The following is a 26,677-nucleotide window of genomic DNA, read 5'->3' as shown; positions in this document are numbered from 1 at the left end:
TACCAGAGACTACAAAAAGGGAAACTTGTAATCAAAAGGCCCACAGAGTTCAAAACTAGCAAACCTCATTCCATTTCCCATCCTTAGACACACACACAGCCCTATTCTGTATACGCACCATACCTCGAATGACTCATATCTTAGAAGAGAGCTTTGGGTCCTCTGGAGGTTAATGGATTTTGTCAGGTAAGGAGCTGGAGGAGCAGATGCCACTCACTGCATTCTTGTCACAGCCTTTGCCAGAGAAGACTGACCAGTATAGACTTGACTGGTTAGCCAACAAAGAGCAAGGAGGTAATTCCGCCCATCAGTGAATGGGAGGGTAGCTGAAAGTTGGGCAGAGACAGAGAGAGTCACACTGCAACACTCAGAAGTTCAGGGCCCAATCCTATCCAACTTTCCAGTGCCGATGCAGCCGCAATGCAGGAGAACAAACAGGTAGGAGAACAAACATCCCCCTTACCTTGATGAAGCCTCCATGGCTTCTTCTCCACCGCAGGATGCAGCATCTGCCCCATTGGCATAGCTGCATCAATGCTGAAAAGCTGGATAGGATTGGGCCCTCACAGAGTTTTTACTGAAACAAGGAGCGCAGGTTAGAGAAATGCCATGCTGTCCAGAAGTTTGTTCCAAAGGTCCTGTGTTGGCAAAGCACCCTTTTTGCCTACCTTGACCAAGTCGAGACACAACATTAAAACTTCAGTCTTGTCCCAGAAGCTGTGTGTTAACTGATCCTACACCCTAGGCACACTTTTAATGCAGGTGCACCATTAAATGGGTTTATGGCAAGATTCTCGCTCTGGGTGTGTGTGTCTGTGGAGGGGCAGCCGCACAGCACACAACATGTGATGATTTACCACATAATCCTATGCAAGTCTACACAGGAGTTAGTCCCATTCTGATCAGTGGGGCTTACTCCCAGGAAAGTGGGCATCGGATTGCAGCCCCAGATCCTGGAGTCCTGATCCCCAGAACTCCCACCACAAGCGTGTCCAAAATCTCCATTCAGAAACTTTCGGGCGACTCTCCCACACACACTCACCCCCAACTGTTGCGCTCCTGCTTACCTGCTTCACATGCCTGGGGGTCATCCGAAGGCAGCTCTTCTGCACCCTTCACTGCGATCTCTGCCTCTCTTCTTCTCTCTCTCCCCCCCCCCCCGAAAAGGGCACGCTTTTGTGCAACAACGACGCCAGACTCCCCGAGCAAGGAAGAGTTCCCAGCGCTGCAAAGGACCCAGCAATCCGAGAAGAAAGTTTAACCGGAGAGATCGCGGCAAGAATTCATGGGGGGGAGGGGGACAAAGAAGGGGAGAGGGGGGCGGTGCCGAGAGTTGTGGGGGGGCAGCCTCCTGCTGCCGCTGTCGCTCGCGCCCCGGCGGCGCTGGGGAAAGTTTGGCGAAGTTTGGCGAGGAGGGAGGGGGCTGCTGCCCGGCTGGCTGGCTGGGGAAGCGAGGAGGGCCGGAGCGTGCTTGTGCCTGCGCTGCTCTTTCTCTCCCTCGCAGTGCGGAGCTGCTCGGAGGAGTCACGGCCCAGGAATGCCAGGAATGCGGCGCGGCCGCGGCCAGCCACTGCGGGGCAGGCGGCAGGAGACGCGTCGGGCGCTACGCTGCGCTGCGCTCGGGGCTGCTGCACTGCGGCGCGGCTCTGCCTCGGCACACTCGGGCTCAGACCCGTCCCAGAAAGAGGAGGGCGAGGAAGCCGGCTCCGCCAGCCCAGCCCAGCCCAGGCAGCTCTCCGGAGCGCCGCTCTCCCAGGAAGCGCAGAGCGGATGGGACGGGAAGGGGGAAGGAGGAGGAGTCTCCTCCGCGGGGAACCAGGCAGCGGCCGCTTCCCTCTCCCGCCCTCGCAGCCAGATCTAAGCCCCGAGCAGCCTTCCAGCCCAAGCCTGTGCGCGTCTACTCAGAAGTAAGTCCCATTCTAGTCAGGGAGGCTTGCTTCCAGGTCAGTGTGGCTAGGGTTGCAGCCTTACAGGCCAATCCTAGCCATGTCTACTCAGAAGTAAGTCCCATTCCAGTCAATGAGATTTACTCCCAGGTCAGTGAAAGAACAGCCCCACTGGATCAGGCCATAGGCCCATCTCTTCCAGCTTCCTGTATCTCACAGCGGCCCACCAAATGCCCCAGGGAGCACACCAGATAACAGGAGACCTCATCCTGGTGCCCTCCCTTGTGTGCGTGGCTAGGATTGCAGCCTTACAGCCCAATCCTACTCTTGTCTATTTAGAAGTAAATCCCATTGTGTTCAGTGAGATTTACTCGCAGGAAAAGGTGGCTGGGATTACACACTTTCCTGGGAGTAAGCTCCACTGATGATCATCGGACTTCTAAGTAGTCATGCATAGGATTGGGCTCCAATCTGGAGCCCTGGCAGGAATGGCTGAGCCCCACACCTGCCTGGCCACCCAATCCAAGGAAGAAGCCCAGCCAAGGGATAGAGGATCTGGGGAGTTGGGACCCCACTGGGCATGGAGAAGCAGAGGGAGGGCAAGGCACCCTGAACTTGGGGTGGACTTGGGACAAGGGACTTGGGCTGGAGAGAGAGAGAGAGTTGCTTTCGAATAAAGTTTGGTGGAGGCAGAGTGAAGGGGATTTCCATAGGTGAGGCGGTGCCAGTTCCAGTGCTCCAGCCCCTTAATGGATGGGCTCCTTGAGAAGTCACTTCCCAGGTCTTGGGGGGACTGCTTCAGAAGAACCAAGATCCACATACAGCATCTTTACCTACAAGTAATTGCTCATGACATGGCTGTGGCTTGTAAGCATACATACTCAGGACAGGGTATTCATTGTATATATCCTAGAAGAGCCATCCTTTGTATGGTTACCCAGGCATAAGGATGTGCCAGAGTCACAGCATTGAGACCCGAGTCTCCATCCCCCTTGACTCCAGTCACCTACTAGTCATAATGGCTGCCATTGCAACTCATCCAGAGCCATTTTTGGAGTCATTTTGGCTTGTGTGAGATTGTATTGGCAACCTTCAGTCTCGAAAGACTATGGTATCGCGCTCTGAAAGGTGGTTCTGGCACAGCGTCTAGTGTGGCTGAAAAGGCCAATCCGGGAGTGACAATCCCTTCCACACCGGGAGCAAGTGCAGTCTGTCCCTGGTCTGTCTCCCTGGCTATGGGCCTTCCTTCTTTGCCTCTTAGCCTCAGACTGTTGGCAAAGTGTCTCTTCAAACTGGGAAAGGCCATGCTGCACAGCCTGCCTCCAAGCGGGCCGCTCAGAGGCCAGGGTTTCCCACTTGTTGAGGTCCATCCCTAAGGCCTTCAGATCCCTCTTGCAGATGTCCTTGTATCGCAGCTGTGGTCTACCTGCAGGGCGCTTTCCTTGCACGAGTTCTCCATAGAGGAGATCCTTTGGGATCCGGCCATCATCCATTCTCACGACATGACCAAGCCAACGCAGGCGTCTCTGTTTCAGCAGTGAATACATGCTAGGGATTCCAGCACGTTCCAGGACTGTGTTGTTTGGAACTTTGTCCTGCCAGGTGATGCCGTGGATGCGTCGGAGGCAGCGCATGTGGAAAGCGCTCAGTTTCCTCTCCTGTTGTGAGCAAAGAGTCCATGACTCGCTGCAGTACAGAAGTGTACTCAGGACGCAAGCTCTGTAGACCTGGATCTTGGTATGTTCCGTCAGCTTCTTGTTGGCCCAGACTCTCTTTGTGAGTCTGGAAAACGTGGTAGCTGCTTTACCGATGCGCCTGAGCCTTTTTGAAAAGTGAGGCAAGCCCCAGAAGTGGGATGGGGAAGCAAGCACACACACCTATCAGAGTCACACACACACACAAATCAAGTCTTCATTTTTAAGATAAAGCTCCTGAGTCAGTGCCCAAGAATTTGACATGCATGATTGAGTCTGTATGAATCACAAAAAACACATTTTCACAACTCAAGTGCAAGTCATCCAAATCCTGGGCCATCCCTGCCCAGAAGTGTCACCAGTGGATCTTAGGCTGCAATCCTCACCACACTTTCTTGAGAGTAAGCCCCATTGAACAATATAAGACTTACTTCTGAGTAGACCTGGTTAGGCTTGTGCCCTTAGTCTCTAGTAAGCTTAGTGCAGCTTGAAAACCCAATTCTAAACATATGTACTTGGAAGTAAGTTCTATTCAATGGGGCTTCCTCCCAAGGAAGTGCCATAGAACCGTAACCTTAGAATAGTATATATATGATTTTTTCTGTATACAGGTTGAGCCTCATTATTCTCAAGGGTTCAGTTCCAAGCACTCATGTGGATGGCAAAAAATGCACTATAGCAAATCAATTTAAAAAACAAAGTTTCTTTGCTCTGGTGATTTAAAAACAGCCTTGCTGACCTTTTGGATGTAAGATAAGAGTCATTAAGAAGACAATCCATCAATCAGTCCTCCTTCAAGCTTAGAAAGGAGCTTCATTCAGCCCCTCCCTTCACCAATGCAAAGTGATCACCTTTCTTTCAGGTGCTCGGGGAAGGGAGGGGCTGCTGGAGAGAGAAGAATGGATGAATTGTCAGCCAGCTGCCCTCTCTCTCACTCATTAAAGAGGCTGTTGTTAAAGGACTGTTCAGTTTTTTAGATTGATTTTTAAGGGGTGCATTTTTTCCCTTCTCCAGAGATCAGCACATTCCTTCTCATTTGCAGGAGCCATTTACAGGAGTCAAATCCATGTATAAAAAATCTGTGTATAACAAGGCTGGACCTGTACATAAAATCATGTATAGATTTACATTGCATGCAGTCTGGTTCACAGTTATCTGGGAGCACATCTCATTGAACTCAATGGGATTCTGGGTAAATGTGCACTGTTGTTGCACTTACAGTGCAGTCCTATTCATGTTTAATGGCCCTGTCCTGTTGTGAGGGCTCCTAAACAAATTGCATATTTAAACAAATTGTGTTTGAATTGGAACTGGATATGTAAAACATCTAGATACAGTACTATATACTGCTACTCCAGGGATCTCTGTACCAAAGGCCATCTCTTAACAATCAACTCCCACTTTAGAGACATCAGCAACCCACTAAGGAAAAAGTAATATACTTTTGTCAAAACTTTTACACTGATCAGGCATAAGGAGTCAGGTAAAAATGTAACAGTGAAGGATAATGGTCTTATATATTTCTGCCAGTCCTTCTGTGTGGCTCAAGAATAACTTCTAGCTATAAACTCATTGATAGAGAGAATCAAAGTAGAGGGCCTTTCAGCTACCATTACTTCATGTTTTGGACTAATCACACCAGGTTGAACATAGGACCCTGCCAAGTGGGAAGACACACTTGTGGCAAACAACTCAAAATGATTCTCCTATGAACAGCACTTGATTCTCTAAAGCAGGGGTGGGCAAACATTTTTGGCAGGAGGGCCACATCATCCTTCTGAGACTGTGTCAGGGGCCGGGGGGGGGGGGAGGAAAAAAAAAGAATTAATTTGCATCTCAAATTTGAGTAAATCTACATAAATGAATATATTAGAGGCAGAACTTATATGAATGCATGAATTTTATTGAGCTTATGTTTGATACACATGAGAACTATAGTACAGGCACGTAGAACCACATGAGAACTATGAACTGTTTGCCACATACCTCGCACACAGTGAAAACATACAGACCAAGCCAGAGACACATGGAGACATAAGTTGTTCAGAGGCAATGAGGAACGTTTAAAACAATGCCCAGGAAAAAGCAGAAAACACAAGGAAGCTATAAAAGGCCTTGCTCTAACTTAGCCTTGCAGCTCATGTCTGGTGGTCGCGACCGACAGTCGCGGGCCAGCGCAGGCTCCAACAGTCTCAGACTGGCCAGAGGCTCACTGGAGACTAGGGGCTCCCTTTGGGCCAGATTGAGGGACGCTGAGGACTGCAAATGGCTCCCAGGCCGGGGTTTGCCCACCCGTGCTCTAAAGAAAGACATTCGAACACTGCTACCATCAAGGTGTTGTATCTTTCGCTGGACTTTTTCACTGAGAGATCTAATAATTTGCAACAATGAAGTACAGCACTTGAAACTCTGTCGTGCATGACATCACTTCTTAAGGCTGCAATCCTATATGCAGGAAGTCCCATTGAATTCCTTTCTAGGAAGTCCCATTGAATTCATTGAAACTGACTTCTGAGAAGACATGTCTAGGATCGCACTGTAGGGCAGTGCTCATGTTCTTTAGGCGCTGCATTTTCCCAGAACCCAAACAGCATTATTTTGTTACAGAAAAATATTTTGTTTGGGGATTTTGGAGCAAAAATCAGGTAACAGTTTTGCTATAATGTAAGTACTGTGTAACCAGTGGCTACAGCCACATAAGGGGTAGGATCCATGAAAACCCAGGATTGAGTGGCACCATTTCTTCTTTAATTTTCATGAAGTTTGCTTTTTTTGGTTGTGGTTTCCTTTTCAGTCCAAGCATACCCTGGCTGTGTCACTTAAATAAGAGAGCTCTCATAATGTGTTTTCAAACAAAACATCAGTGAATATCAGCAAAAGGACCTTCCCCAGCAGGACCCCTGTCATTTCATTGGCCCTTTCAAAAAGGTATGTTAATTACCTGATTTTTTAACAGTGAGTGCTCCCCCTTGCCAGCACTGCAAATATGTGTATATTTACCAAGAATGGGAGAACCCAGCATGAGGTGACTTGAGTTGAGTCACAAGTCACTGCCCCCGTGACTTGACTCGGAAACTAGTCATAACGGCACTTTCCAAGTCTCCGAGTTGCCCTTCTGCAACTCAATAGGACTCAAGTTGAGTCATCCTGCCCCCTTTAAAAAGCCCGCTGTGGCTCTTTGGAGGAAAATGGGGCTGCTGCCAGGCTATGTGCGTACTTCAGGTTTCCCTTTGAACACTCCCCTCCATCCCTGCCCACCCCAATGTCTGGCAGCAGCATGGCACGTGCCGACCCCTTCCCTTCTCCCGTACGATCCCACCCCAGCCATGATGAAGGAAACCCCCCCTTCACTTTACGGGCATGGCAGGGAGCAGGGCTCAGCATCCCAGCTCAGCCAGGCAGGAGGTCACGGGGGCAGCACAAGCCAAGCGAGCGAGAAAAAGCCTGCTGCGGCTGCAAAGGGAAAAGATGTCGCACCAGGCAGTATGTGTATCTTGACTTTCCTTTAAACATTTCCCTGCTGTCCCCCCCCCCCATTCTACCTGCTGGCAGCAGTGAGGAACATACCCACCCCTTCTGTAACAGAATATGCAGCTGAAAAAACAGCAGGAGGGTGATAGGGAAACTCTGCCAAGAGAGGCTTGGACAAAAGTGTAGGTCAGCAATTGTCAACCTTTTTCCCACAATCCTCCCCAGTACTGGCAAGTTTGGAAGAAGTGCCAGTGGGAAAGATAAGGTGGGCATAGTGGTGTGTCTGTGTGTGTATGTGCTACCACACAAACTGGAGAGGAGGAACTGGGTCCCCTAAAGCAGCCTTCAAGCTTTGGCACATCTGCTGGGACAGAGTGCACATTTCAACCATGCACATTGGCATGTGCTTCAAATTTAACAGTGTCAGGGCCCACTCCTATCCAGCTTTCCAGATCTGGTGTAAATGAAGCCCTGTGCTAAGGGAACACATGTTCCCATACCTTGAGAAGGCCCCGATGACTGTCCCTCCACCACATGATGCAGCGCACACCCTATTGGCACAACTGCACCAGCACTGGAAAATTGGATAGGATTGGGCCCTTAGAGTGTACACAACCTGAGGCTATTACATAAACCCATTAAGACTGTAATATGCAAAGCAGTCACATATAGAAGCAAAGCAATTAATGCTTACCCCTTCCATGTTCACCTTTAGTCTTTATATTTGTGTTCAAAGCATTCAGCTAGTGCACCAGATGGCCTTTTCCTGGAAAAGGCAGACCTGGCTGTGGTCACGCATGCTTTAGTTACATCTAGACTGGATCATTGTAAAGTGCTCTATGCAGGGCTGCTCTTTAAAACCATTTGGTTTGCTGGATACAAGACGCCGCTGTTGGTGCGAAAATGCTGATTAGCACAAAATATCAGGACCTTTGGCAGGGTCCACCACACTGGATGTCAATTCAGCTCTGGGCATGGGTCAGGATGCTGGTGGTTACCTTTAAAGTCTAAGGGCACAATCCTAACCAGGTCTACTCAGAAGTAAGTCCTATTTTGTTCAGTGCGGCTTACTCTCAGGAAAGTGTGGTTAGGATTGCAGCCTAAATGACTTTTAAATGGGATACTTGAAGTATCCCCTTCCTCCCACCATATATCTGTTCCCTGAAGTCATCCGGAGAGGCCCTTCTGCATATCTCACCACTGTCCAAATTGCAGTTAGTGGTTATGTGTGAAAGGACTTTTGCATCGTGCCATCTCCCTTCTTGTCTTGTGAGGATCAGACAAATTTCAGCTATCCAGGTGATCAATTGCCTACTGATTTTTTCTTTTTTTGGGGGGGGGGGAAGACTGGCGTGCCTTCAAGCTGTCTGGTAGCTGAGTTAAGTCCTTGCTTTTACTCTCACTATATTGATTGCTTACTTACTGCTGATCTGATGATTCTGCTGTGTGTCTGTAAACTGCTCTTACTGTTTTAATTGTTTATCCAAATGTTTAATTGGCCAGCCGCCTCTTAGAAGGCTGGAACAGCAGAGTCGAATTGTGAAGTATTTCAATAAAAACAAATATCTTTACAATTCACGACTGAGGACTTGAGTGAAAGTAAGCCTGCTCTGTGGTGAGCATGAGAAGTATTCTGGGAGCAAGGAAAGTAGATACAGCCAGCCCATAATCTGAAGTTTGGCAGCCCAGCCCTATGCAGAGGGAGGCATACCCGGGCCACAGAAATCCATGAGCAGGGAACATGCAGCTCTGCACGCAATCAAGCTGTTTGGGGACAGCAGCACTGGGGCAGCTGCTCCAATAAAGTCCAGCCAACATTTTATGCCATGGAAAGTTCAACCAACAGATTCTTCCTCTTTTCAGAGACTGCTGATAGCTTGGAACCAGGACACGTAAAGGTTTATCCACAGACTTTTGAAAAGCTCTCCCCCAAATACACTGTTTTTCCCCCCTATATGTGGTCCTTCTGAAGTCCCTCAATACTGAAACCCACAGGCCAGAACACTGTACAGATCAATGGTAAGGCCCTGTCTGGTATATATTGTATCCAGTTCTGGTCACCACATCTCAAAAAGGATGTAGTAGAACTGGAAAAGGTGCAGAAGACAACAACCAAAATGATTATTGGGTTGGCAAAATATGCCTGGAAGCACACACAAGGACAGTCAAGCATCCTGTAGTAGGCAGCCTGCCATTTCATTTGCTGCAACACAGCATAGTACACTAAACTTTTTTTCTGCAAAGAACTGAACTAGAGACCATTGCATTTTGAGGGCCTCTCATTTCCTGCCATTTCCCAAGTTCTAGTATGTAAATTGTTGCAAGGAAAAAGAGCCAGAGGAAGGAGAGAGCTCTACATCAACTGCAGTAGGTTGGGTCTCTGGCTCCAAATTGTTTCATAGCAGCCACAACAGAAAGACTTTTTTCCGTCCTCCCTAAATCAGGGTGCTGAAACAAAGAAAATTAGGAAGGGAAAAAAACAACTAGACAGGCATTTGTATATGAAATGACTGAGCTCATTTCTGGTACTAAAAATACCTGGGCAGAGTACTTGTTTAGAGGCATTCTGTCATTTAATTCTAAGTACACACCCGTATTCGGCTGTCTTCGCAAGCTACTAATCTACACCTGGGTTTGGTTGGTGGGCCTCAGGATTCTAGTAAAAAAACAACATAGACCACACAAGTACAAGTCTGCCTACCCCATACAAGAGCATTGGTAAATACACAGAGATCCCCAAAATCCTCTCCAGAAACAATCTAGGATCAAATTGCTTTACAAGAACCAGAGCACAGAAACGGGCCTTGGTAAAGAGGGGCAGTTGGACCATCTGCTTCCCCAGTCACACCATACAGCTATGCTAGTAAACTGGAAGTTTCAGAATGCTGCTAGGATAGTATGCACCACATTATACTATTTGCTGTACTGCAGAGCAAGGGGCCCTGGGGCAATTTGCATGTCACACCCTGAGTTGGTGAGAGAAAGGAAAAGAAGTTGCATTCCAGAGGTGGGCTGGAGCTCCTGCAGGGAATGCAGATAAGACCTGGATGAGCAGGTCTACTTGTTTGATGAACCATCCAATGATTTGTCAACATGTAATGTTTTTATTGTTGCGCACCAATATACAGCATTTTAAAAGCTATTTCTGCCCAATGTCGCATACACACAACAGGGATCAAATGTGGGCACCTGTGGGCAGGCACACAACAGGGATCAAATGTGGGATCACCTGTGGGCAGGGCAGAAATGGGGTAAAAGTAGAAAGAAAGAAAAAGTAACAATATGCCTTCAAAATGTATGCCTAAATCTGTACAAGTGGCTGTTCAATCTGAAATAAAATCTTTCATCTAAACATATATTCCTTTCCAGATTAGATTCCCCTGGTCGCAGATTGAGGGATGGTGGAGCGAGATTTGGAGCAAATTTTGGACAATTCATTTTTGAGTGAGCAAAGCTGGAGAAACCAACTGTTCCTTAATGCCACAATTCCTTTAAGGATGAATATGCCTTTATGAGATGAGAGAACACGGCTAAACTAAAAAATTGGAAGTCTTTTTGAAACAAAGGCTGTTATCTGGTGCTTGGGATCATTAGGAAAGGCATTGACAGTAAGACAGCTAATATTGTAACGCTGTTGTACAAATCAATGGTAAGGCCACACCTGGAATATTATGTACAGTTCTGGTCGCCACATGTCAAAAAGGATATAGTGGAGATGGAAAAGGTGTAAAAGAGAGCAACCAAAATGATTACTGGGCTGGGGCACCTTCCTTATGAGGAAAGGCTACAGTGTTTGGGCCTCTTCAGTCTAGAAAAGAGGCGCCTGAGGGGGAACACGATTGAGACATAAAATCATGCAGGGGATAGACAGAGTGGATAAGAGAGACACTCTTTTCCCTCTCACATAACACCAGAACCAGGGGACGTCCAAGAAAGTTGAGTGTTGGGAGAGTTAGGACAGAGAAGAAAATATTTCTTTACCCAGCATGTGATTAGTTTGCGGAACTCTTTGCCACAGGAAGTAGTGATGGCATCTTGCCTGGATGCCTTTAAGAGGGGATTGGACAAATTTCTGGAGGAAAAGTTCATTATGGGTTACAAATCATAGCAGATATGTGCAAGCTCTTGGCTTTAGAGGCAGGCTGCCTCTGATTGCCAAATGCAGGGGAGGACACATGGACGCAGATTGTGCCTGTTGTCTTGTGTGCTCCCTGGGGCATTTGGTGGGCCACTGTGAGATACAGGAAACTGGACTAGATGGGCCTTTGGCCTGATCCAGCAGAGCTTTTCTTATGTTCTTATCAGATAAATAATATTGATAAATCTGGCACATTTACATATACTTTGTATTTTATTATATCTCTTATTTATACGCCTTCCAAGATTTAGGCTTTCAAGAATTTGAGGATCTCTGGGTAGAGACTAGAGGATGGAGGAAGAACAAGGAAACCAGGAAAAGGTGGGCTATAGAAGATTAAGGGCCAAGTCCTATCCAACTTTCCAGGGCTGATTCAGCCGTGCCAATGGGACCTGCACTGCATCCTTTGGTAGGGGGGCAATCACAGAGGCCTCCTCCAGGTAAGATAATGTTTGTTCCCATTCTTTGGGGTTGCATTGTTGTAGCACTGGCACTGGAAAGTTGGCCCTAAGGCTGCAATCCAAATCTCACTTACCTAGGAGTAAGCTCAATTGGCTATAATGGCACTTCTGAGTCAACGGGGATAAACTCGCTCTAAGCTAAGAAAGATCAAAGCCCTGGCAAACAGGGCTGGCCTGCCCACCAAAGCAGAGGGAAGCAGTTACTCCATGTGCCGGAATGGAGATGGCACCAGACTGGAGTGCCCCACAGATACTCCTCACCATATACTCAGATCATCATCTCTGCTCACCACTAACCCTGACCCACTAGAAATCATTTTCTCTTTATCACATAGGCAGAAGTTCACATACCTGACCAAGAGAGAAGGTGAGCGAGCAGCCCAACAGCAAAAGCTGCTGATGTTTCCAGGCTGGATGCTCATCTACCCCTTATTCCAAGGAGACTTCCAGCAGCCAAATCTTCATGGGATGCTGCGGAGACTGCACTGGTGCCACTGTGATGCCACACTGGGGTTTCAGTAGCTTGGGCTTACAATCACTTAGAATTGCAGCAGGTTGCTGCCATTAATAGAATAGTGGGCCTTTTAGTCCATTTCCGGTTAATAGAGCTTTTCAGTTCATTGCGTCAGATATAACAACTTTTATTGTAAATACACCCAACACTTGTTCCTCACTGCCAATATATTGGGGCAGCATGTTCTTTATGCTGTACAAAGATGCTGCTGCATCTTCCACAGGCACTAACAGCCCACACCTAACTAACTCCCTATGCACTGCAGAGGTGTAGCGGTGCCAACATGGCATCCTGCAGGGGAGTTTTGGCATTTTGAGGCCTCCTTGGGGGTAAGGGAACATTTACTCCCATGCCCCAGCGTAAGCCTCAATAATAATAATAACAATAATAACAATAATAACAATAATTATAATAATAATAATATACCGCTTTTTAACAAAAAGTTCCCAAAGCGGTTTACAGAAAAAAAATCAAATAACTAAATGGCTCCCTGTCCCAAAAGGGCTCACAATCTAAAAATGTGCAAAAGAACACCAGCAGACAGCCACTAGAAAAGACACTGCTGGGGGGAAGTGGGCCAGTCAGTAGCCATTATGGGTAAACCTAGGCCTGCACCAGCTCTGTATTCGGCCAAATCCACCCCTTTCCTGAGCCCAATCGTCTCTCCGCTCCATCTCCTCTTTATTCTGCACTCTCCCTCCCCCCCTCCATTCCACTCTTCCCCCTCCCTCTCCTGCCTGCCCACCTTGCTCAATGGATTTTTGATTATCAGCCAGTGTGTGGGAGGCTGCCCTGGCAGTGTGCACCATTGGTGGTGATTTAAAGCAGTCACCACCAACACAGCACACGTTCTGCCAGTGACCAACCCGGTTAGCATTGGGCCATAAGTACATTTTTACAGCTGTAAACATGTGCTGTTTGTTTTGATTTGCTTATTGTTTATTTGATTATATTCAGAGGCCTTCATCCTTATAAGCCACTTGGAGTTTCCCAAATTGGATACTAATGTTCTTGCATGTGTGTGTGTGTAAGCTGCATTTAGCAGAAGTTACTGCCAATATCACTTATGCTTTGTAAACTGGTACTTGAGTTTTTTTTTAAAGATAACCATAATCAAGTCAAAAGCATAATGTGTAATCATTACATTTAATAATCTTTTTCTCTTGGAAAAGGAATTTGGATTACACAATCCTGGAAAACAAGCCTGTTGTCATGAAGCATGAGCTAACATGTTATAATACTTTCTTACAGTTACTAAGAAAACACCTCAAACCAACTATCTATGTACTAGGTTGTCATCGTGCGTAAAAATAAACAAAGTACTGAAGAAGATTAAAGATTGAATATGATATTTAACTGAAAATGTCATTCTTTTTGCTAAACATTTTAATTAAACATCAGTACAATGGTTATTCAACCAGACATTTGAGAGATTGATTATACTCTTATTCCTAGAGTTACGTTTAATCATTTTTACTATAAATTTAATTTTTCAACAGTGTGCTGCAAATTAATTCAAGCTGGAATTCTCAGGTGGCAATTTTATCAGGATATAAACATTTGTTTTAAAAAGGTTAAAGTTTCTAAATAACTCATTTAGAAACTATTTAGCTATTATTGGTCTTAAGGTCTGGCAACTCTATATGAACATACCCAAATATATGCATAGGAGCTTATTTTGCCTTGCAGATTATTGCCTTGACAAGTCCACAGCCCTTCATGTTTTTCCGGCAAGTTGATGGTGTAGGATTTCTAAAGACAAGCAAATTCTTATTCAGCAATGATGGGCAGATTGATTTCCTGCCTGAGTTTAACAGCCCAGTCCTAACCTACACTAGAACTGTCTGGCCTGCACTGTATCCAGTATGGGTTAGGAGGTGGCTAGAGGGCAACTCAGAGACATTTTCCCTGTATCCTGAGTAACACTCCAGCCACCCCATGGGGCTAGTTGGATCTGCACCAGCAAATTTGCTGGAGCAAATCTGAGCAGCCCATGTAAGACTGCTCAAACCAGGGATGGGGGTTATGATTTTAGAAGTAGGCTAGTTAGAATGCCAGATGCAAGGGAGGGCACCAGGTTGCAGGTTGTGTCTTGCTATCTTGTGTGCTCCCTGAAGCATTTGGTGGGCCACCATGAGATACAGGAAGCTGGACTAGGTGGGCCTTTGGTCTGATCCAGTGGGACTCTTATGTTCTTATGCCCACCACCACCACAGAATGCTGCACGTACCCTGTTGACACAGCTGCATCAGCACTGGGAAGTTGGATAGGATTGGGCCCTTACTCCCAAGTAAGTGTGTATACAATTGCAACCCTAAACAGCTTTTAAAATAATAAAAAAGATTTTGAGGAAATGGTACAAATCAACAAAGTGGTGAAACCTCCATCACTGCAAACAGAAATTAGAAAAATGGATCAGGCATGAAGTCTGGCCCAAACGTATCAATTAACACTTTGTGGGCTGCTGCTGACCCTTTGCCAGCCCATTCAGTCAGTTCAGTGGGACTTATTCCCAAGTAACACTAAAAATAAAGCCTTTACCCTTATTAGCCATCAAAAGTCTCTATTCCAAAGTCCCTAGCAGGGCCATTACATATACACAGCAGGAAATGTATATTGTTAAACAGGCCAGCCATTCCTTTTGTTAAACAGATAGTCTGCTAATGGCCCAGCAGGTGTGGCTGATATGGGAGGGGCAATATAGGGCCTTGTTCAGGGCCTCCAGCAACCTGGATTTGGCTCTGTCTCAATGGGAGCAAATGCTTGGGAGAGATCTGGAAATCTCTCTTGAGTTTTGGACATCAGATTTTTTTTTTTTAGGAGGTGGTGACCAAGCCCTGGCTAAGGGGAGGGGTTGTTGAAAGTTTGGTAGGTGTGCTTGTTTATGTGTGTGAAGAAACAGTAATTTGCAGTTTTGAGTCATACTGAATCAGAGAGAGAGAGAGAGCCAAGACCTAGCTGAAGGCACCCAATGTAAGATAGCAGATTTGCCACTTGGTAGGAATGCACCTGCTGTTTGCTCCACTTTGATATTTGTAAATAAAGCAAACCATCTAAAAGCCAGAAGACTCCACTGTAGTGTCTCCTCCAAAGAAAGCCAACACAGGGTCCAATCCTATCCAACTTTCTAGCTGCACCAACTGGTGCAGCCCCAAGGTAATGAAACAAATGTTCCCATACTTTGAGGAGACCTCTGTGACTGCCTCCCTAACATAGGAAGCAGTGCATACCCCATTGGCACAGCAGCACAGGAAAATTGGATAGGATTGGGCCCACAGGCTGCTATCCTAACTAACCACACTTTTCTAAGCTCCACTGAACAAAATAGGTCTTACTTCTGAGTAAACCTGGTTAGGATTGTGCCCACACGTGGCTTTGCCCCTGTAACTTCTTATTGTACTAGGAAGACAGAAGCACCAACAAGATCTGATTTTCTTTTCTACAAATTTTTATAGGTGGGTTTTTGTGGCTGCAATGTATTAGATATGCCCTTGTTCTTCAATTGTGGGGCAATTGCTGCTGGTTGTTTTTATGTTGGTTGTTTATATTGTTCTATATTTTTAACTATTTATTTATTTCACCCTTCCTCCAATGAACATAGGGTGGTGTACTGTAAATGGTTCCTCCCCTCTTTTTGTCCTCACAACAACCTGTGAGGAAGGTGAGGCTGAAAAATAGTGACTGGCCCAAGGTCACCCAGGAAGCTTTGTGGCCAAGGGGGGATCTGAACCAGAATCTTCCAGGTCTGTGTCCAACTCCTGAACCACTACACCGTCCTGGCTCAATTTTAAAATATCAGTTTTACAGTGATATTTTATACACAAACATATAAAACGTGAGCATGCATATATTTTATGGTATGTGTTATTATATCTTTTATATTTTGTAAGCTACATTGTCAAGTGGTTGAAAAGCAGGGTATACAATGAATGAATGAATGAATGAATGAATGAGCCAGAAGACAAGAAATCTATAAGAAAACGTATTGCCAGTGAAAACATTTTGGCAGCAGGAGGTGGTGCATATAGAAGCTACCCATGGTTGTGGCATTGGGAGTGAGCCACAGGATCCCACACACACACACCCTCCTCTCAGCTAATTCTTTCCTCCTCCCTAATGGTGGCTCATAAGGAATATCACAACACTGATGTTCAACACATGTCTAGCAGAAGCTGTATGCAGTTGTTGCCCAAAGAGCCAAAATCTCACAAACACAGCCCACACTGTTGACCATGCCCCAGGTCACTCTTGTGTTCAATGTTGGTCTGTAGAGAAGAGCTGAACGAAAGGAAACAACCACAGTGATTTAGAAGCGGTGTCAAACATAAGGCCTATGGGCCAAATGCAGCCCCCAGAAGCAATTTATCTGCTCCCCATTATAATTGGGCTCTCCCAGTGTGATAATTGGGCTCTCATATCTTGAAAATATGGACAAGATTTGCACATTTTCTCTTCTATCATTTGCAGCTAATGAGTTTCTATGTGAGAACAGAGTGCTTTTTTCAGCATCATTCATCTGCTGAACGATGTCAGTTTCTGCTGAATGATGTCACTCCTGGCCCTCAGCAGGCACCAAGAATGCTAACTTCGGCTTTATGTATGAAACAAGTTTAACATCCCTGATTTAGAATGTGTACTTCTGCAGTCAAGCCCTGAACTCAGGAACATGGCCATCAGTGCCAGGTTGCTGAAGGTCCAGGGACAAAATCTTGCATTGGAATCCCCTGTAGTGGTTCTCAAACTTTTTAGCACCAGGTCCCACTTTTTAAAATGACAGTCTGTTGGGACCCACCAGAAGTGATGTCATTAGCCTGGAAGTGATGTCATGGTCAGAAGGGACAGCATCTATTTAGCCTTCAAACCTAAGCTGTGATCAGCCAAAAGTCCTATTACACAGGGTGCTTGTGCTGTTATTTTGCCTAGTTCAGAATTCAAACATTCCAGCTTGGAAGTCAAAGCAGAACACAGACTTGGATCCTTTTCCAACCACTCAGTCCTCCCCCTTTCCAGTGTCCTGTCTTCCCACCTATTCAAAGCACCATGCCTTTCACCCTGCCCAGCAGCTCTGTACCCTTTATTTTCAGCTCTGTATTTTCAATGGTGACTGAGTGCTACACGACCCACCTGAAATTGACTTGTGACCCACCTAATGGGTTGCCACCCACAGTTTCAGAAACTCTGTCCTATAGCATTCCAATCTGTACCCTGATGGCAATAGGCATCAATGACAGAGCTAGTCCAGTGGTGGGCCCTCTGATGGGACCCCTGATGCCATGCTTGAGCAGCACATTGGTGCAGGTGACATAACTAGTCAGTGCACTGCCCATCTGCACAGTGGTTCTCTAGTCCACACAGAGGATAATGTCTGCATTGGGTTAGCTTCTAGCATGGTTAACATCTAGCATGGTAAACATCACTCCTCCCGTATCAGCCACACCAACGTATCACTTAACCTCAGTTAAGCCTGGAAGGATTCAGTTAAGAGATCTGTCCCTTGCACCAATGTATGGTATTAGTGCACCAATATTTATCCCTTGCACCAATCTATAAGTGACTTTCTATAGAATATCACAAGCCTAGATTATTAGTAGCTATTCCTTAAATAGTGAGCTTAGAGAGTAACAATGGCTGTGCTTTTCTCCTTCACTTATAAAACTTCAGTTCTTTCATTCTAGAGCTGAAGATTTTCCCCAGTGAAGAAGATCAATTTTTTCTACCAATACTGTGATGCAATTTAGAGTTAAACAGCATAAAAGTTATATTATCATTCCTTCTTTACCCAGGCAATTGTGATTTGCAGTCATAGTTCCTAGTCACCACTCTGGGTTTTGTAATCTTGAGATATATGCTTGCCCGCCCTTTTGTATTTGTTTCAAATAGCTTCATTTACAGTTTAGGTTTTGGCAATATACAGCCCCTCAAAAAAATACAACTGGACATAATTTAGAGCATTTATAATAACATTATATAATTTTATATTGTAATAGAGTGGTTAACAGCGCAGTCCTGTCTTGCGCTGGAACAGGCAGGCCAGGAGACCTGTGCTGTATCCAGAGCAAGATTGGGGCCAGAAGTGGTTCAGCCGGAGGCAAGGGGAAACTCTTCCCCTTACCTCCCGGTAGGCCACCACAACCCCAATGGGTCCCCTCAGACCTGCACCACCTCAGGAGGTGGCACAACTCTAAGGAGAACAGGAGCAGCTTCAAGCCACTCCGCACTGCTCGGAGAACAGGGTTGGGATCTGGCATAACTTCCGGGTCCCAGCTCCATCTCCTCCTCCCTGCCTGCCCGCCCCCTGGAACACACCCTGGGGCTGTGAAGGCCTGCTCAGGGTAAGGGAATATTTTCTTCCCTTGCCCTGGGTTAAGCCCTCACTGCCCAGCTCAATCTAGTTGGAAATCCATCAGACCCAGACCTATCCAATCAGAGGCGGATAGAGGCTGACAAGGGGGGGGGGTGGAATGGCACTGATGCTTCCCCTTCCCAATCTGCCCTACTCCCTACTCTGGTCTCCTCACTGTTCCTCCCACTCCCCCATTCTGCCCATACCTCCTCTCTCCTCTGCACTGACTTACTGGCAGTGAGGCCTTTTCTCCATCTGCTGCTAGCTCATGGACCCAGCTGTTTGTGGTGGCAGCCAGGCCACACTATATGACGTGTTGCACTTTGTGACACCCAAAAGGACCTTCTGCTGCTGGAACGCTAGTTCTGGCAGTGTAAGCCCTTGTTAGGATTGGGCCGCAAATGTAGCATTAGTGTTATTTTCAAACATTTTCAAATGTTATTTTCAAACATTGAAAAGTTGAAATGTTTTCAAATGTTGCAAATGTTATTTTCAAAGCTTTATATTGAAATTTTTAAATAGGAAAATGTGTACATAATTAAGACATAGCAATTCAATATCAACCACTTCCCTTACATCAGTGTTTCTCAAACTGTGGGTCAGGACCTCATGGGCCAATTTCAGGTGGGTCCTCAATCATTTCAATATTTTATTTTTAATATATTAGACTTGATGCTACCATGGGATGTGACTGCATCTGGGGAAATGTTACAGACCTGTACTTTTAACAAGCTACTATGTATATTCTTTTAACAATGATAGTCAATGGAACTTACTCTTGGGTAAGTGTGGGTAGGATTGTAGACTAGGAATGTTAAAAGTTTTCCTGCTTGATGATGTCACTTCCGGTCACGACATCACTTCCTGTGGGTCCTGACAGATTCTCATTCTAAAAAGTGGGTCCCAGTGCTAAATGTGTGAGAACTACTGCTTTACATTGTCTGAATTAAAAAAAAGTAATTGAAATCAGTTAACATGCTTATTTTAACACAGCCAAAGATGGCTGCATTTAGCCAAAGATGGATGCATACTTCCTAGGGATATTAGTCAACAGGAAAAAAAATCTATTACAACTTTGAAGTTGCCCATTTGGCTGGTATCATATCAATCTCTGTCAGTCTAAGACTAGGTTGACAATACTGAGTTCAATGAACCTCTGGTCTTCTCTAAGAGATGGACTCTATACCAGGCAGCCCTAACTCTTCTTCTAGCAAAGGTAGTGCTTGTTTTAAAACTGCTGCAGACAGATTTCAGCTCTTTCTGTGGAAAAGTTATAACACTTTTTGCCTTTCCTGTGGAAAAGGGAATCACCTAGTGGCAAAAACAGAGAAGGATTGTTATTCTAATAGTTAAAAATAAAGAAGTCCATAGCTTGTACATAAAAAGGGTGACAGATCAGTTACAAAATAATTCACATTTTAAAAATTCATTTGCGTTCCTGAGCCATGATTTCTCTCTGTCAAGAAGCAGACATTAGGCTTCACACCAGAGGGGTTCCGTGTGATTGTATTTCTCGTCCAGGGAGAGAATGAGCCTCCATGCACATGAGACCATGACACTTGGAAACTGGCACAAACAGGCACTTTTTAAAGTATATATGTAGCAGGAAGAAATCAACTGCCCCTCTTCACCCCAGCATGGCATCTTTTCTGTGACTATTGCTGGTGTCTCTTCAGAATGTGTTTTTAGACTATGAACAGCGCTCTTTTTATTCAGTTCAGTTTCATCTTTAGTGGTACAATGTGTTTACTCACTGAGGTCTTCTGAACAACAATTTTGGCAACTCACCCTTTGAAGAGGCCAGTGGTTGGGTCACACTTGCAAGAACTTCCCTCCACTTGTGGGTCAGTGACAGTGCTGGAGCATAAGTCATGGATGGGCCATCTTCAGGCTTTTGGGGTCTCTCTCTCTCCCCCCCTTGTTTATTTTACTGGAACCCCCAAATAAAGAGCCAGATACAAAATGGTAGCTCAGAGGGTGAAGACAATGAGACAGTGCTGCCCCCCCCCCCCCATGAGCTATTCCTGGGATAAAGAACTTCCATATACCAGTACAAATGTACATCTGAATTAATACAAATCAGGAATTCTAAGACAAAACTTTAAGCCTGCTTAGCGGAGTTGCACAAAGATGTCGTCAAAAAATATTATTCATATTTTACTGGGTTGACAGAACAGCAATTAGCACAAGGCCAAGAGAGTCAAGACAGAGCTTTTTTTTTTAAACTTGCAATTTTAAAGAAAAGCAAGTTGGGCCAGCATTTATGCTTAAAGAGTAATTTTTGCTGGCTTATCAGATCACCCCCGAAAGGGACTGGAGAGAGAGATTTGATTATGATATGATCACATGCAAAAGACCACAGGATTCTTGCACTGCATGGAAGCAGTACAGGGGCTTTCCTTCGATCTGTTCGGATGGACTTGGATGCTCAGTTGGCTGGTGCATGCCAATTCCACCAATGCACTGACTGGAGTCTGTAGCTCTTGTTGGATTCCGATGAATTGAGGACACAAATACAGTACACAGAATGAACTGCCTGTCTGGCCAAGTGGTCTTTCTGCAATGGTGCTGATATCGAAGTGTCTCAGGGAAGCCTTTTTCTTGATGAACCTTAAAGGAAACATATGAACAAAAGAAGGGAGCAGGAGGAGCTCAGCTGATGCACACTGGCACGTCCATGTAGTGCTAAATAAGCCGGTAAGTAAATAAATCTTCCTTTGGTAAAGACTGTAGCCTTAAAGGGATAGCAGCATTGTGATATTTTCCCCTTAATTTCCTTTTATAGGAGGACATGGCAGGTAACTGACAGTACAATTTATGTAAAGTATGTTTATTAGTAGCACTGAACTCAGTGGAATCTTCTCAGTGGTCTTCTCAGTGAACAGAGCTCCAAAGCATGCTTCTCTGTGCTTGAAAAAGCCCTCCCATCCACCCTAAGCCTCTTACTGGTGTTCCTTACATCACACCTGGCCTTCCAACCCAGAATAACTGGCAATTATGTCACCGCCAGTTACTTCCAGTGGTACTTTGAATAGGTACTGTGAAGTGGTACAGTGGAGGATAAATCTTGGAAAACACTGCTCTACAGCGAAAGAGCTCGGTCCTATTTTACAGTTTCTTCATGAAATTTCTAGTCTGAAAGCAGTTCTACCATTTCTGTTTATTATAATTCAGTAAGAAATTGGATTAAGGCTGCAAGTCTGGGAGGGAGTTCCATCAAACTCCCAAATAGATATCCAGCCAACAAATGAGAGGATACAATTTCTTTCAGATGCTTTCAAGATGCTTTCAGGAGGTTACAACTTGCACAGATGGAAGCGAAATGTTGGGAATAAGTGTCTCAGGGCTTTAATCCGTGTTTTAATCCATGGCTTGAAGTCACAAGCAACATTTTAAATTATGTTTTAAACTCATCCAGCCACAGAAGCCTTAGCATGTTTGTAAACATCCTTATGCTTCACCTACAAAAATTCTGGGTGAAGAAATTCCACCTGTTAATTTATATGTCCCTGTTTATCAAACATAGATTTACACTCTGTTACCAGCTCTGGAGGAAATACCATCTGAGTTAGAAAGAGTGTAGCCTTCTGTTCTGTTTTGCAACCTTTTGTTGGGGACCACAGGTATGCTAAAAGACTCAGTTTCTCCTATGTCTTGGTTTCCCCAATGGAAAAGGTGCAGAAGAGAGCAACCAAAATGATTACTGGGCTGGGGCACCTCCCCTACGAGGAAAGGCTACAGCATTTGGGGCTCTTCAGCCTAGAAAAGAGGCGCCTGAGGGGGGGACATGATTGACACATACAAAAAAGTCAGCTTGTAGTGAGTCTGTGGAACTGCTTGCCACAGGATGTGGTGATGGCATCTGGCCTAGAAGCCTTTAAAAAGGGATTGGTCAGATTTCTGGAGAAAAAGTCCATCACAGGTTACAAGCCCTGAGGGTATGTACAGTCTGGGATGAGTCTGTGGAACAACTTGCCACACGATGTGGTGCTGGTGCCTGGCGTAGATGCCTTTGAAAGGGCACTGGAGAGATTTCTGGAGGAAGAGTCCATCACAGGTTACAAGCTGTGTGGATATGTATAGCCTGGGATAAGTCTGTGGAACTCCTTGCCACAGGATGTGGTGACGGCATCTGGCCTAGAAGCCTTTAAAAACATAAGAACATAAGAACAGCCCCACTGGATCAGCCCATAGGCCCATCTAGTCCAGCTTCCTGTATCTCACAGCGGCCCACCAAATGCCCCAGGGAGCACACCAGATAACAAGAGACCTCATCCTGGTGCCCTCCCTTGCATCTGGCATTCTGACATAACCCATTTCTAAAATCAGGAGGTTGCGCATACACATCATGGCTTGTACCCCATAATGGATTTTTCCTCCAGAAACTTGTCCAATCCCCTTTTAAAGGCGTCTAGGCTAGACGCCAGCACCACATCCTGTGGCAAGGAGTTCCACAGACCGACCACACGCTGAGTAAAGAAATATTTTCTTTTGTCTGTCCTAACCCGCCCAACACTCAATTTTAGTGGATGTCCCCTGGTTCTGGTATTATGTGAGAGTGTAAAGAGCATCTCCCTATCCACTCTGTCCATCCCCTGCATAATTTTGTATGTCTCAATCATGTCCCCCCTCAAGCGTCTCTTTTCTAGGCTGAAGAGGCCCAAACGCCGTAGCCTTTCCTCATAAGGAAGGTGCCCCAGCCCCGTAATCATCTTAGTTGCTCTCTTTTGCACCTTTTCCATTTCCACTATGTCTTTTTTGAGATGCGGCGACCAGAACTGGACACAATACTCCAGGTGTGGCCTTACCATAGATTTGTACAAGGGCATTATAATACTAGCCGTTTTGTTCTGAATACCCTTCCTAATGATCCCAAGCATAGAATTGGCCTTCTTCACTGCCGCCGCACATTGGGTCGACACTTTCATCGACCTGTCCACCACCACCCCAAGATCTCTCTCCTGATCTGTCACAGACAGCTCAGAACCCATCAGCCTATATCTAAAGTTTTGATTTTTTGCCCCAATGTGCATGACTTTACACTTACTGACATTGAAGCGCATCTGCCATTTTGCTGCCCATTCTGCCAGTCTGGAAAGATCCTTCTGGAGCTCCTCACAATCACTTCTGGTCTTCACCACTCGGAAAAGTTTGGTGTCGTCTGCAAACTTAGCCACTTCACTGCTCAACCCTGTCTCCAGGTCATTTATGAAGAGGTTGAAAAGCACCGGTCCCAGGACAGATCCTTGGGGCACACCACTTTTCACCTCTCTCCATTGTGAAAATTGCCCATTGACACCCACTCTCTGCTTCCTGGCCTCCAACCAGTTCTCAATCCACGAGAGGACCTGTCCTCTAATTCCCTGACTGTGGAGTTTTTTCAGTAGCCTTTGGTGAGGGAATGTGTCACCTCACCAAAAAAGGGATTGTTCAGATTTCTGGAGGAAGAGTCCATCACAGGTTACAAGCCGTGTGGTTATGTATAGCCTGGAATAAGTCTGTGGAACTCCTTGCCACAGGATGTGGTGACGGCATCTGGCCTAGAAGCCTTTAAAAAGGGATTGGTCAGATTTCTGGAGGAAGAGTCCATCACAGGTTAGAAGCCTTGTGGGTATGCACAGTCTGGGATGAGTCTGTGGAACTCATTGCCACAGGATGTGGTGCTGGTGCCTGGGGGCATGTGCCACCTCCTGGTTTGAGAAGGGCTGCCCCAGAATGCCAGTGCAAGGGAGGCGCCAGATGCAGACTCCTGCCGCCCTGCCTGCTGCCTGAGGCACCTGGTGGGTCCCTGAGAGACGCAGGAGGCGGACCAGATGGGTCACTTCCTATGGAGATGCTGTTCCCCCCCCCCCACGTGGTGGGGAAAAAAAGCATACAGGCAAACTAGAGAGTCTCGGAAACACGACCTGGAAGCGTCACTCTGCCGTTTTTGTCCCTCTACGTGACGAGTGCCAGCAGAGCGGCCGCTCCTTGCTCCGCCTCAGCCAATGAGCTTGCGAACGCCCGGACTCGCGCCAGGCGGGAGACGCGGAGAGAATTCCTATTGGCTCGTCCGAAGAATGCTGGAACGCGACCGACTTTCGGGGCCGGCCAATCAGCGTCCGCCTCAGCCCCGACTGGCTGTTTGCAGCGTGAAGATGGTGGGAGGTTTGAATCTGGTGCGGTGCTCGAGGATTCGCGGGGAGAGACCTGGGACCGCGGCGGGAGAGCGCAGCGGCTGTAAGACGGTGAGGAGCGCCCGTGCTCAGCCTGTTGTTCCCTGTGGGGGGGGGCCCTCCCCCTTGATCCCATTGGCTTCAGTGGGCTGGATCCTGAATCCAGTGGGTCCAGGAGATCTCAAGTGGCTCTCATGGGATCAGAAGGAAGACGATGGTCCTTCTAGCCTGAATAAAGAGCCTCGTGGACTGTAGACAATTGAACGTGTGGCAGCGTACCAAATGTTTCTTTACCTAGCAGTCTGAGGAACTCCTTGCCACAGGATGTGGTGATGGCATCTTGCCTGGATGCCTTTAAGAGGGGATTGGCCAGATTTCTGCAGGAAAAGTCTGTCACCGGTTACAAACCCTGTGGGGATGTACGGTCTGGGATTAGCCTGTGGAACTCCTTGCCACAGGACGTGGTGATGGCATCTGGCCTAAAAGACATGAAAAGGGGATTGGACAAAATTCTGAAGGAAAAGTCCATCACGGGTTACAGGCCGTGATATGTAATGTGCAACCTCCTGATTTCAGAAGTAGGCTTCCTCAGAATGGCTGATGCCAGGGAGGGCACCAGGACACAGGTGCTTTGTGGAAGCTGGACTAGATGGGCCTTTGCCCTGATCCAGCCGGGCTCTTTTCACGTTCTGAAAACTCTGGCGGCCTAGAAACCACCTGCATCAGGCACATAAAGGTGCGTCATGAATCAGCTGCATGCAGTGTTTTTCCTTTGAGAGGTGGACCATAGCTCAGTGGAAGAGCAGGGTTTAGGGATCTTGGCATCTCCAAGCAGGACTGTGAAAGGGCTATTCGCGAACATGCATTCATTAATGCAGAGGGAAAAAAGTAAAGATGAAAGATGAAAGTTTTTTCTAGAGCCAACTTCATCAAAGGCATGCAATTTGCACTCATATATATATAGTCACACACACAACTGTAGTTTTTAAAAGTGCAAATGGTGGGGCCCGAAGCCCATGAAATGCAAGACAGATGTGATATCTCTGAAGCCCACCTGTACACAAGAGGAGCTGGGGAAGGATGCACATCCAATAGTTATTGGTGCGCCTTTCTTCTCCTGAGACCTGTGAGGGTTTAAAGTGTTTAGCTTTGGCTGGATTGTGCCTCTTCTCATGTAAAATGTAATCATGTTAGAAAGATAATGTGCATTTTTTAAAAGTGAGAAGTAATGGTTAATTGTGGCTCCTGTTTTAGAATCACTTGGTGGATGCTGTGGGACGGGTGATTTGTCTGCAAAGGGGGAAAATGTCTTTTACAAAGAGGTGTGGATTTAGGCAGATGTCGTTGGGGATATTTGCACCCTTCTCCTAAACACGATTCTTTGTAGCCTAATTTTTCCTACATTTCCTTAGCTCGGAACTGCATTCCCCCAATCCCACTCTATTCCACAGGCTTCCTCTGCCAACGCATCCCAGGCTCTTTGCCCTCCAGCCCTTTTGAGAGGACACTGAGCAGGAAGAAGATAGCAGTTACAAAGATTAGGTTGTTGGGTTAGCCTAGCTTGGCCCCAGGAAGTGGCCCTTCAGGGAGCTGCACATACCAATGTGCAAGAATTTCTGCGCACTTGTAGAAGAGATAGAGATGATGTTGGGTCATGAAGGCCCGCTATGTGGAACATGCTTGGACGATAGCAGGGCAAGTGCAAACTGTTTGAGCATAATTGATGAAGCTGGCAGCTGTGGCCAAACAAAAATGTGTGCTGCTTTAATGTGGGCTTCCATTTTATTACTTTTCCCAGGCTGACAATAATCTGAAATATAATCTGATGTTTTGCTTTTCAGAAGCTGTAAAACAACTGTAAAAAGAGAACTTTGACAGTTACTAGACCTGAAGGTATCATTTCTCCTAGGAGAAGGTAAGAAGTCAGAGATGTCAGTCAGAGTTGTCTACTCTGCAGTAAAGGAGCTTTAACAAACTCAGTCTTGAAATGAGATGTTTTAGGACCATGTCCTATC

The 26,677-nt window shown here is 46.2% G+C and overlaps 1 protein-coding gene and 1 long non-coding RNA gene across 5 annotated transcripts in view; one reads left to right on the top strand and one right to left on the bottom strand.

The window, feature by feature from the left end:
* The window catches only part of PTPN14 (protein tyrosine phosphatase non-receptor type 14), a 133,515-nt gene extending 131,712 nt beyond the window's left edge, over positions 1-1,803 (bottom strand). The window contains exon 1 of one of the 2 annotated variants that reach the window (XM_066618980.1): positions 1,068-1,803. The gene's annotated coding sequence lies outside the window, so the exon portion shown is untranslated. Of the gene's footprint in view, positions 1-123; positions 210-1,067 lie in introns of those variants that run through there. The other variant, XM_066618988.1, reaches the window with a different exon arrangement.
* Positions 1,628-13,496, top strand: LOC136643726 (uncharacterized). Of its 3 annotated transcripts, none has more exons than XR_010794050.1 (5): positions 1,628-1,907; positions 6,375-6,508; positions 10,421-10,495; positions 11,435-11,629; positions 11,986-13,496. It is a non-coding gene; the product is annotated as an uncharacterized lncRNA (long non-coding RNA). The 3 variants fall into 3 exon arrangements; XR_010794054.1 differs by having other exon boundaries at positions 10,421-10,700; positions 11,435-11,510; XR_010794049.1 differs by having other exon boundaries at positions 10,421-10,700.
* The last annotated feature ends 13,181 nt before the right edge of the window (positions 13,497-26,677 follow it).

The sequence above is a fragment of the Tiliqua scincoides genome, chromosome 1 (genome assembly GCF_035046505.1).
Source record: "Tiliqua scincoides isolate rTilSci1 chromosome 1, rTilSci1.hap2, whole genome shotgun sequence".
Taxonomy (NCBI): Eukaryota; Metazoa; Chordata; class Lepidosauria; order Squamata; family Scincidae; genus Tiliqua; species Tiliqua scincoides.
This window is presented reverse-complemented; position numbering and strand designations above follow the sequence as displayed.